The 11681-nt window shown below is 36.3% G+C and overlaps 1 long non-coding RNA gene across 1 annotated transcript; it reads right to left on the reverse strand.

The window, feature by feature from the left end:
• Nucleotides 1-3761: 3761 nt before the first annotated feature.
• Nucleotides 3762-10701, reverse strand: LOC139081827 (uncharacterized). Its single transcript, XR_011537231.1, has 3 exons — nucleotides 10584-10701; nucleotides 5592-5624; nucleotides 3762-4254 (listed from the first exon to the last, which is right to left on the reverse strand). It is a non-coding gene; the product is annotated as an uncharacterized lncRNA (long non-coding RNA).
• Nucleotides 10702-11681: the final 980 nt, after the last annotated feature.

Here is an 11681-nt window from a genome sequence, read left to right on the forward strand (position 1 = left end):
GCTTTTAGACAACATAATTCATTTTTTATCTTCTTACATGTAAAAATTTTGATGAAGTGATTAGCACTTTATAAATAATAGAAAAGTTATATGTATATTTTATCTGAATTATTAAAATAATTATAAATCAACCAGCAAAAAATGTTTAAATAGATTCTTTTTAAAGTAATACTAAATCATCCCAAAACAGAATTAATATTTAATGATAAGGATGAGCTTCCTCTTTAAATTAATTATGCTATTACAATAAAGAAGAAAATCTCAAATTTTCTAAAGAATGTAAGACAGAGTTTTAACTATAAAAGACTTTGCATATGTGTTATTTCAAGTCAAATCCTGCACACAAGCTTAACACTTGTAAACTGTTTTAAATTAAGTTAATTAAAATGTGTAGTATTTAAAATTAATTGATGTGATTAATTTGTGCTTTCTCTGAAAGGCGCAAACACTAATGAGACATAGATTTTCCATCGTCACTTTGAATTGAAACAAAGAGGAAGAAGGTAAAACTTTCTAAGTACCACATAAACTAATATATTTTGAAATTATTAACAAAGTAAATCATTCCTATTAAATCTGACATGACACATATTTTAAAAACAACTGTGAAACCTAAAAATAAAAAACAATTCAAATAAAGTGTTTTGTGAGTCCACATGAAATATTTTGGCCCCAATGAAATAGAAAGCTGGTGGCTGCAATAAAAACTGATGTTGGTCTCCGGTCACTAATTTCTCCAGCTTATTTGTAAAATAATGTTCCTGAATTCAGTCTGCCTTCCCCTTTTCTCCATCGCTCTCTTTTTGTCTTAACAGTTATTCCTTACCCCACACTTACCCTTCCCCATCTATTAAAGAAACGAAGCGTCTGCCCCAGCCTATACAGGCAGAGGAACAATATAAAACATGCTTTACATTCCGATTTAAAATGATATGGTTCAGCTAAATTGGATTTTTAATTAAAACAACCTCAAGAGCTTATTTCAAATTATTACTAAAACAATACACGTTTATTGCAGTAGAATTGGAGTATAAAAAGTTAACTATAAATATTATCTATGTCTATACCTATATATAAAAGCTCATCAGGGGCTGGCCCCATGGTATAGTGGTTGATTTTGGCACACTCAGCTTCCATGGTCCAGGTTCACAGGTTCAGATACTAGGCACGGACCTATACCACTTGTCAAGCCGTGTTGTAGCAGCAACCCACATGCAAAAAGAGGAAGATTGGCACAGATGTTAGCTCAGAGCAAATCTTCCTCACCAAAAAAAAAAAAAAAAAAAAAAAAGACACCATACACCCACATTTGGAGAGATATATTTGGAATGTATATACATTCACACATATATATATACTGATAAAAACATTTTTTGAAATAGGATTATAACACAGCCTATTTTAAAATCTGCTTTTTCTGCTTCAATATATAATATGAAATGTCTCACCACCAATAGTATTCTTGCTTACTAGTATACAAAGGTTTTTTGTTTTTTTAATGATGGCTACCCAGGGTTGATGAGGGTATAGGTAATTTGATAACCTATAAATTGGTTCAGTCCTTCTGGAGTGAATTCAGTGATATATTTCAAAAGCTTTAAATATAATTTAATGGTGGTAAAATTGGAAAGTTTTTTCACTTCACGTTTTGGATGTATACAAACTTCCACTGCAAGGATAGTTTTTACAATGTACTTTATAATTTCCAAAAATAATACAAGACCAAGACGTACAACAAGAGGCGTCTGGTTTTAAAAATGTACAATTTGTCCACAACACATACAAATACTTTACCTTAAAAATTATGTAGGGGCCAGCCTGGTGGTGTCGTGGTTAAGTTTGCATACCCACCTTCGGGGGTCCAGGGTTCACCAGTTCAGATCCTGGGTGCAGACCTACACACCACTCGTCAAGCCATGCTGTGGCAGCCTCCCACATAGAGGAAGATTGGCAACAGATATTAGCTCAGGGCCAATCTTCCTCACCAAAAAAATAAAATAAAAAAATAAAAATTATGTAGATCAAGGAAGAATATGAAAATGCTTCAAAGTTTAGTTCACACATGAGCCTACACAATTTTTACACAGATTTTGTAAAATGTTGCAATCTCAGCACACATTCTTAGCCATAGTACTACAAAATGGAGAAGGGGAACTATCTCTGAAGTATGGTCGATTTATGTAGAATTCGAGAAAATGCAAACTACGTACAGCGACAGAAAGCAGATCAGTGGTTGCCAGGGGATGATGGGGAGAGGGGAGTAGTGGGAAGAAGGGACTGCAAAAAGGGAAGTTTTTGGGGTGGTGGACATGTATGCCGTCTTGATTGTGGTGATGATCTCACAGTTGTATACCTATGTCAAAGCATATCAAATTATATGATTTAAATATCTGCAACTTATTGTATGTCCACTTTGCCTCAATAAATCTGACAGTACTGGGTGTTGGTGAGGATGTGGAGCACCTGGAACTCTCTTATATTTTTGGTGGAATGTTTTATATAGCTGCATTGGAAAATAGCCTTGCAATTTCTTATAAAGTTAAACATCAGACCCGTCAATAACACTCCTGGAAATTTGCTTAAGAAAGATAAAAATACATAATAACAAAACACTTGTCCATTCCTCAGATTACCAATGATCCTGTCACAAAATGTATATTTTGTGTATAATTTAATGTATAATTTTGGTGCTGATCTTTTTGATTCCTCAGTCATTTAACACTCCTCACCACACACTTGTTTCAGTTCTCTTTTCCCTGTCCTCCCTGAACCACATTCTCTTTGTTTTCTTCCTACATATTTGGCAATTCCTTCTCATTCACCTTTGAGATCTCATCCTCCTTATTCCAGCTATTAAATGCTGCCATCTTGGCTTACCATTAGCTGCCTTCTTTTCTCACACTATGCTCTTTCTCTAGACTAGTTTCATCCATTTCTACAGTTTTACTAAATTAATACTTCACAATTAACTTGCTCCTAAACTCCAGACTTTTATCTTCAGCTACTTATGAAACATTCCACAAGAATTTCTCAAAGATTCAGCAAAGTCAGGACATCCTAGACTGAAGCATGCTCTTACCCCCTCACACCTGACACTCACAGTATTCAATATCTCTGTGGGTGGCAACATCACCCATCCAAGTCCTTCAAATCTAACCTAGAGTCAAGGATACTTGGCACTTCCCACTCCATCACCTCCCACATCAAACACGTTATCCAGTTCAGGCAACTCACATATCATTTGTAAATTCCATTAACTTCTCTCCATTTACTCTATCTCTCTCCTAATCAAATTTATCTTCATCTTTTACCTGGATTGTTGCAACCACTGCTCTCTCAGAATTATTCTGGTCCCTGTTCAATCTGTTCTCTATGGTAAATGTAAATTTGATACTATCACACCCCTAACCCTTCTTCTCCCCCTACACAGCCTAATTATAATGTATTTTTTTCCTGTTGTCTTCGAAAATGATCAAAATCCTTAACATGGCCTCCAAGGCACTGTTACATGGTCTGGTTCTTGCCAACCTCTCCAGCTTTGTTCCTTCCTCCCTCCGTCCTCCTCTCTCTTCTCCAGTCTCTCTGGCCTTCTTTCCAAGCTTCCTTGCTTCACAAGGATTTTACATGTGCCGGTCTCTCAATATAGGATTCTCTTCTTGCTCTCCACCTTCACCTGGTTAACCCGTACTCAATCCTCTGATCACATGGGAAAGATCATTTCCTTCACTTCTCCAAATTAGGTCAAGTTTGTCTACTATATACTTTTCCAGGATTGACTTCTTTTATTTTCTTTGAACATACCATATTTTAAATTACACATTCATTAATTTGATTAGCTGCGTAATATCAGTTTCCCCTCTGAAGTGTAAGCTGCAGGAACAAGGTTTTGGTTCATCTTCGTCTCCTCAAGGATAAATTTCACCCACTGGTAATATTTCTCACAAACGAGCTACATCTCTGGAAAATAGATCTCGGCACAACACTCCTTATGTACTATAGTGATTTTTGTATTGTTTAAAATGTCCTGATGGATAACCGATTATTTTTAATATACAAGTGTACTTGTAAGCTTTTATAAAATGTGGATCACAAATTCGTGGAAGACTTTCATTGAAATAGGTGTCACTCTCAAAGCACTTGAATACTCAGTTCCAGATTGTTTTTGTCCTGTTTTATTTTCTTCAAGATGGCGTGTTGTCCTTTGATCTTGCTCTGACACCTGCACCAGCCCACTTCTCTCTTCTTAAGAGGTCCCTGTAGGATCGGCGGTCATGTGGATAAAATTAAAACAGAGATCACATGATTGAAACTATTCTTCACAACTTCTCCCAAAATACACAGACACAGATTCACACAAACACTTGGATCTGATTTTCAAAGGATCCAAGGCTTTCAAATTTTATATCTCCATGGGATGAATTTTCTCACATCGATAACTAAACAGAAGGTGCCTAAATTAGTGGGTTTTGTTACAAAATTAATAGTTTGTGACAGTGCATGATCATTTCCCTTTCACTGACATTCTAATATTTCCCTGCTTTTTCAATATATTTCCATTAAACTATTTTTTTAATTCCTTTTTTATTCCAGGTGGCTTTTCTGAAAGGCTGTATCATCCGTCAAAATGAAGTGATCAGATGAATATTGAGATTGCTTAATGCTTCCTCTGCAAAATGTAAAAAAGTGGGGGTGGGAAGTGGGAGATTCTCTGGGGATGCTGCTAAGAATCATGGAATTATTTTCCATCTGTTTCTTGGTAATATGTTTTCATTCTTGGTAAAGGCAAAAAAGTGGTCTTAGACATAAGTCAACAAATCCCTTGCATAGCAAAGGAGAGTTAGATAGAATTTCTGACAGTCTTTAAAAAGAGAATTTATAGAATTTATAGAACTACTACGAAAGATATCAATGAACAAAAATGGAGCAGTATTTATTGTAAAATATGAATTTCAAGCCTTGCTTCTAGAGAAGAATTGAAGGAAGCTACTTTTTTAAATATTATATAACTTGAAACAACTTTATGAATTTCATAAAGATAGGGTAGCACTTCCCCGAGTATGTATGTCTACTTCCAGGACCAGAGGTACCATAATTCTCTATATGTTCTGGTGACTATGTTTCCTGAATCAATCTTTTCTTGTTAACACACTTCATCAAAATTCAGTAATAAATAGTCTCCAAAGATAGGAAAAGAAATAGTAAAATTAATTTTGCATCCTTCTCACTCTTCCCCACTATCTTCCCGAATCAAGTTAACATCTTCATGAGCAGTTCCCAAAAAGGACTCTGAGGTAAACAGTGCCCAGATATCTGCCTTTTGCTTGTTATCAGGCCATTATCTCTGATATAGTTCAGCTAAATTACAAGCTCAGGATTAATTTGGAATACCTCTTGTTTTCTTACAGCCTGAAGAAAAGATAAAGGTCAGAAGCAGGCTTAAGAAGGACAGAAGTCACGAGTTAGAAATAAACAAAGGAAGTTCCTTTGCGGTAAGACTATTTAAAACACATGTCAATAAAATGTTCAAAGGATTCCGACAGGGCTCCAAAGATAAACACATTCAATTTTTTTCCTTGAAAAACTCCACTTACCTGAAGCTGTAAACTCAAATATATAGCATGCTTCTGTGGAAAAATATGAAAAGAAAACCATTTGGTATTTTATTCATTTTCCAGGAGTTAAAACTTTGAGTGCATGTGACCATGGTTTACAGCCCAGCTCTACCTTCTGGTTTAGCTGTGACTTGGGGCCCGTTCTTCAGCATCCTCTTCACCCATTGCCTTATCCGGAAAAGGGAAAAAATTACAATACTCACCTCATGGAAGTGTTAAATGAATAATACATGGGAAATTCTTAACCACGTCAGTCACACAGTAAATGCTCATCAAATGCCAGCTATTATTACCAATTTTATTATTATCATCATTATTCTAATGAGGCTAGATCATTGAAGGGACTGGGCACTAAAAACCCTAACCTATGAGAAATTAGCAGATCTATGGAACGTGCTGATACTTGCTTCAAAATGCAGTGAAAAATAACTGAGCACATATAGTCTCTTCTTAGTCCTCTCATGATGAAAGAGGAAAAAAGGTAGGAGACATAAAAAAAATCCAGAAGGCCCAGAGACAAGAAATAGAAATTGGAGGGGCGGGGGGAGGAGTATAAAAGAAATAACAAAAGAATATTTTCTAGAGTTGAGGAATACTACACACCTTCAGATTAAAAGGACTCATCTAGTCCTCCAAGACAATAAATTAAAAACAAACAAACAAAATCCTCATGAAATTTCACAACATCAAGAACACAGAGAAAAGGCTAAAAGTTTCCAGAGATTGAAGACAGAAAGATTTGTCACCTCCCAGGAGCTAAGGAGCGAGACTCAACCTGTTCCCGGCTTTCTCACTGGCTACGTTAGATGCTAGGAAACCATGGAGTGACACTTTGAGTTCCTCACATCCCAAAACTCTGAAAATGAATTATGTTATATTTACTGTACAAAAATCCTGAATAAACATCTATTTGTTAGTTTTTGTTTCATGTTCTCTGGTCTTCTTAGTTCAGCCTACGGTGCTCTAACAAAATTATCCCAAAATAAAAGTTTCAACAGAAAACAGAAGACCGTCTTTACTGTCTCACAAAACGGTCCAGAGGCTTGTAACACAGGACCAATATGACAGCTCTCTCATTTTCTACACACAACCAGCGTTTCTACATCCATGTGTTTTCTCCAGATCTTCCAAGACATTCATATCTCAGTGGGCAAAGATTAAAAAGCAAGTACGGTGCATATCTATTCCTTTTAAGGGCTTGACCTGGAATCAGCACATATTACTTTGGTTCACATTCTTTTAGGTATAATTAGTCGTGTGGCCAAATCTGGATTAAGTGAGTCATGTTGGCCCTTACTGAGTGACTGGGCACCCAGCTAAATCTTGGAAGTTCAATTTTGAAAGAAGAAGGGGTAAATTAATCCTGATGGAAAAGTAGCCATTTCTCCCACTGGTCTGTAAATACACCAAGTGCCATTCGATACTCCCTAGTCTCCAGCACTTTAGGACATTTTCTTTCTTTCATCATGTGACTGAGAGAGTGACCCAGGTAGACATAGATATAAAGGCAACTATTGACCAATATGCTTTATTAATTGCAAGCCAATTAATCCAAAGTCCATTATTCAATAGATGAATAGAAGGTACTACGTGAAATTTCTTATGACTAAACAGAACCATTCTCAGTACAATTGCAAGTTTATGTAATACAATTAAATAATTTATTTAAAAGCTCTTGAAAATTTAAACACAATTATTTCAAGTTTACATGGCACTTTTCCTTTATTAACTTTACTTTAATAATTATTATTAACATGTATATAGAAGAATGTCAGCTTTTTTAATTAGCTATACTTCAAAACTTTTTAAGGAACAAGGAAAGTGTACAAATAAACTAAAAAATTTCTATTTTTTTGAGGAAAACACGTCTATACTACATGAAACCAGAATATGAAGAAATAAAAGGATACATGAAATATTTTTTCGATATACTCATTTAGTAAGGAAAAGTAGAGAAGAATGTAAAGCAGTTGCTACAATTACTAAGAGATCGAATTACAAAAAATATGTTGACGTTAATTTGAACATTGAGAGTTATCTGCTGTCATGGAATGGTAGAAATAGCATTAATGTTTTGCTTGAATTGCTCAAGTAATCTCTTCAATCTTATATTTTGCCTTTAAAAAATTCTGTTGGATCAGCAACTGGATTTAATAACAATATTTACTTCCTAAATATTTCCTAAAGATAGAAGACTTTTAAACTATTGTGAGAATATTGTCTTGACTTCTATAAATTCTAATTTAGAAATTTCTTCTTTAAACCTAAAGTATGCTCTGATAGGCTGTTATATAGCTAAATCTAAATCATTCATTCAATAAATATTTATTATGGGACTGCTGTATGCCAGGCATTGTTCTAGACATTTGGAGCACAAAAATGAACAACAAAAAGACACCAACAAATGCTTGCCTCATGGAGCTCTCATCCTGCAGGAGAAGACAGACAATAAATAATTAAATTATGTGATGTTTTAAAAGATGATATGTGCTGTAGGGGCCGGCCCAGTGGAGCAGCAGTTGAGTTCGCACATTCCGCTTGTAGGTGGCCTGGGGTTCGCCGGTTAGGATCCCGAGTGCGGACATGGCACCGCTTGGCACACCATGCTGTGGTAGGAGTCCCACATATAAAGTAGAGGAAGATGGGCATGGATGTTAGCTCAGGGCCAGGCTTCCTCAGCAAAAAAAGGAGGACTGGCAGTAGGTAGCTCAGGGCTAATCTTCCTCAAAAAAAAATTTTTTTTAAATAAATAAAAGATGATATGCGCTATAAAGAAACATAGAAAGTGAATAGAAGGTCGAGCGCTGGGACTGGGGGCATTGGCAATATTAAGTAGGACGGCCAGATAGGCCTCAGGGGCAATGCTGTGGAGCATCCAAATAGCTGGAGGGAGAGAGTTCTTAGCACAGGGAGAGCCAGAATAAAGGTTTTAAGCTGGGAGACTGTCTGGTATGTTTCAGGAAGCAAAGAATGCCCAGAATGAGATAAAGTGGCTGACATGAAAAGGTCTAGAGGAATGTTCCAGGCAGAAGACCCTGAGGCAGGAAAGAACTAGCCAGTGTGGCTAGAGAGAAGCGGATGAAGTCTGAGAGGAAGCCAAAGGCCCAATCACAGAGGCCTTGTAGGCCACGGGGAGGACTCTGGATTTTATTCTAAGTGTGATGAGAAGCTATTGCCAATTTGTGAACAGGAGAATGACCTGATCTGCTTTAATTTTACAAGATAATTCTGACTGCTGAGGGGAGAATAGAAGGTAGAGGCAAAAATAGATGGCCACTGAGGCCACCCTGTGGCATAGTGGTTGAGTCCAGCATGCACTGCTTTGGTGGCCTGGGTTCACAGGTTCAGATCCCAGGCCAGGACTTACACCATTTGTCAAGCCATACCGTGGTGGCATCCCACATACAAAATAGAGGAAGATTGGCACAGATATTAGCTCAGGGCTAATCTAATCTTCCTCCCCCCCACCACCACCAAAAAAAAAGGGAGATGGCTACTGAGGGAATCAGAGCTGGACAAAGTGTTGGCTTAGACCACCAGTAGAAGTGGGCTATATTTTTAAGATAGAGTGAACAAGACTTGATGATGGATTGAATGTTGGATATGAAGGAAAGAGAAAAACCAGGGATGGCTCCTAGATTTTCACCTAAGCAACTAAGTAAATTGAGATAATATTTACCAATCAGTCCTTATTTGTTTTATAAAAGAATTCGCCACATAATTCTTTCCTGATATCAATTTGAAATGGTTTCCATATACCTTCTGTATTAAAAAAAAAAAACCCAAATTATCAATGGCTTAGGATACTACGTTGCTAAAGGAAGGGTGGAAAAGGCTGCGAGTTCTGTTGTAAGAGCTCTTCTTGCAAAATCTAACTCACTCCACATCATGATTTTTTTGTGAGAGCAGTATTCAAAATTACAGAAGATGAGAAGCTTCATTAGGTACATTTTCACAAAAACTGTTCTATGCGTTGACATTAATGTCTGCCAAGATATTCATATCTAGGTAAACGACGATTGTACCATTGTAGCTAATTTTTGCCACTTTGGGAGGAACGGAAAGTTTCATGTCTGCATTAAAAATAGGATTGGAATAAAGGTTAGATTGTGCCTATCATATCAGAAACAAAACTCCAGATTGAATCAAGATATGTATGTTTTTATTTCATATTTCTCTTCTTCCTGCGTTAAATATAATTGCTAATTAAAAATTTAATGGCTATTATCTATAAATCAACTGATGAAAGGGACAGAAAAATCTGGAGACTAGTTTCCAATCATCTAACATGCTGTACTTTCTGCTTAATGAGAGTGAAAATGAGGTAACCAACACCACACACCTGCTATTAAGCTGAAGAAAAGGCCATTTTATAGGCATTAGACTCCTGTGGTCTGCCACATGCTCCTACTCACTCACCTGTGGGGAGGGTAATTACTGTTCTAAGATTACTAAAGCAAGAGAATATGCCTCTCTCTATTTTCCTTCAGGCTGAAAATTTTCAAATGTTTTTAAAAGTTCACTTTCTGGGCTGCTGATTTGATTTATGAGAATTAAGGTGACCATACTGAGTCACCTCAATCAAATCTGATAATGCATTTTTCAACCTAATAAAAATTCCCCCTGCAATAATAATAACAAGTTTATTTTGCTATGAGGCATTTTTAATTTCATAGGGTATGGCTATAATTGAAATGTACCCAGTTTTGGTTGACACTTTAATTATCCCATTAGCCAGAAAAAGATGTTATGAAACTTTGAGAAATAATCTTTGGTAGCTTAGAGCCGACTGTTTTTAACTATTCTCACAAACATTTAATTAGTCTTTTCCTGAAATCCTTTAAACACAGGAGAATTTTCTTTAAGTTCGACTTCTTTTCCCTTATTACACCTAATATTTTCCCCTGAACTATTAATTTCCCTCTTGCATGTCTCTAGTAAAATCAAATCTTATTACTATCTATCTCTCACCTTTAATCTGTCCTTCATTTTGAAAACTTTTTTGACCTTGGTTTTGTACAAAGCCCCTTACTTCACATGCTTCAGAGAATCCCCAAACCTTTAAAAGTCGTGGCTTTTGATCTTGACTCTGTGTCCATGAAAAATGCATGAGAAATTTTATTATTATTTTGCAAAGAGGTCCAAAAGTAACAAAAAATTCCAGTTAAACCCCGGACCTCAATGAACTTAGGGTTTTTATCTAGGAGTAAAAGGCAGCCCAGTTATAGTCAAGGAGTAAATCTTAAATGAGGCTCTACAAAAATATTTAATGCCCAGTAATAGATTAATCAGACATGGAAAGGCAAAACTTATCAGTGTAGTGATCTTAATCACATCAAGGAGAACTGAGTGTGTTGGGAGTTGACTTGGGAGTAATGTTCCCTGTGAGGAATGGCCCCACAGTTCCTCCTACCCTGTACTGTAATTATGTAAGACCGAGGGTGGGGGAATGTTCCTGGGTATCAGAGGTAAGAGGAGAGGGAGCATGGTATCTATTCACAAACTTTTGCTTTGCAATTTACTTTAAGCTTTTACTACTAGGAAAAAATGCACATGAGCTAGTTTACGTGTGGTTTTAGTCTCTCTGGAGTAGCTGATGGGTGTAGTTGGCCAGAAGGAAATCGGTTAGCTCATTGCCTTGGCCCCCGAGAAGGCTGGGCTCTTACTCTCCCTCATGACTTTCTCTCATTCTCAACTCTCGAGAACTCTTCCATCCTAATTTTTAAGATTCAATTCTTAATCTTTTGCTTCTTTATCTACACTTTCCATCTCATAATATGTAATTACAAAGATCTTCAATTGCATGAAAAATACATATAAGCTCAATATTAAAATGTACCCCAAATTTAAAATTATGAAAGTGTGAATTATAGATAACTTTCAATCAGGAAATATAATGCTGACTTTGTTTGAATGATTTCCAAGTCTACAGCTTTATTCTCATCTCTGTCCCATCAAACCACCTACTAGTCATTTCCAGGTATATATCCTGCCTCCAAAATCTATTTCCTCTCTTCTCTTTCCTATTTACAGAAATAGTAAGAAAAGAGCACTATCATTGCTTTCCAA

The sequence above is a fragment of the Equus przewalskii genome, chromosome 2 (assembly GCF_037783145.1).
Source record: "Equus przewalskii isolate Varuska chromosome 2, EquPr2, whole genome shotgun sequence".
In the NCBI taxonomy this organism is placed as follows: domain Eukaryota; kingdom Metazoa; phylum Chordata; class Mammalia; order Perissodactyla; family Equidae; genus Equus; species Equus przewalskii.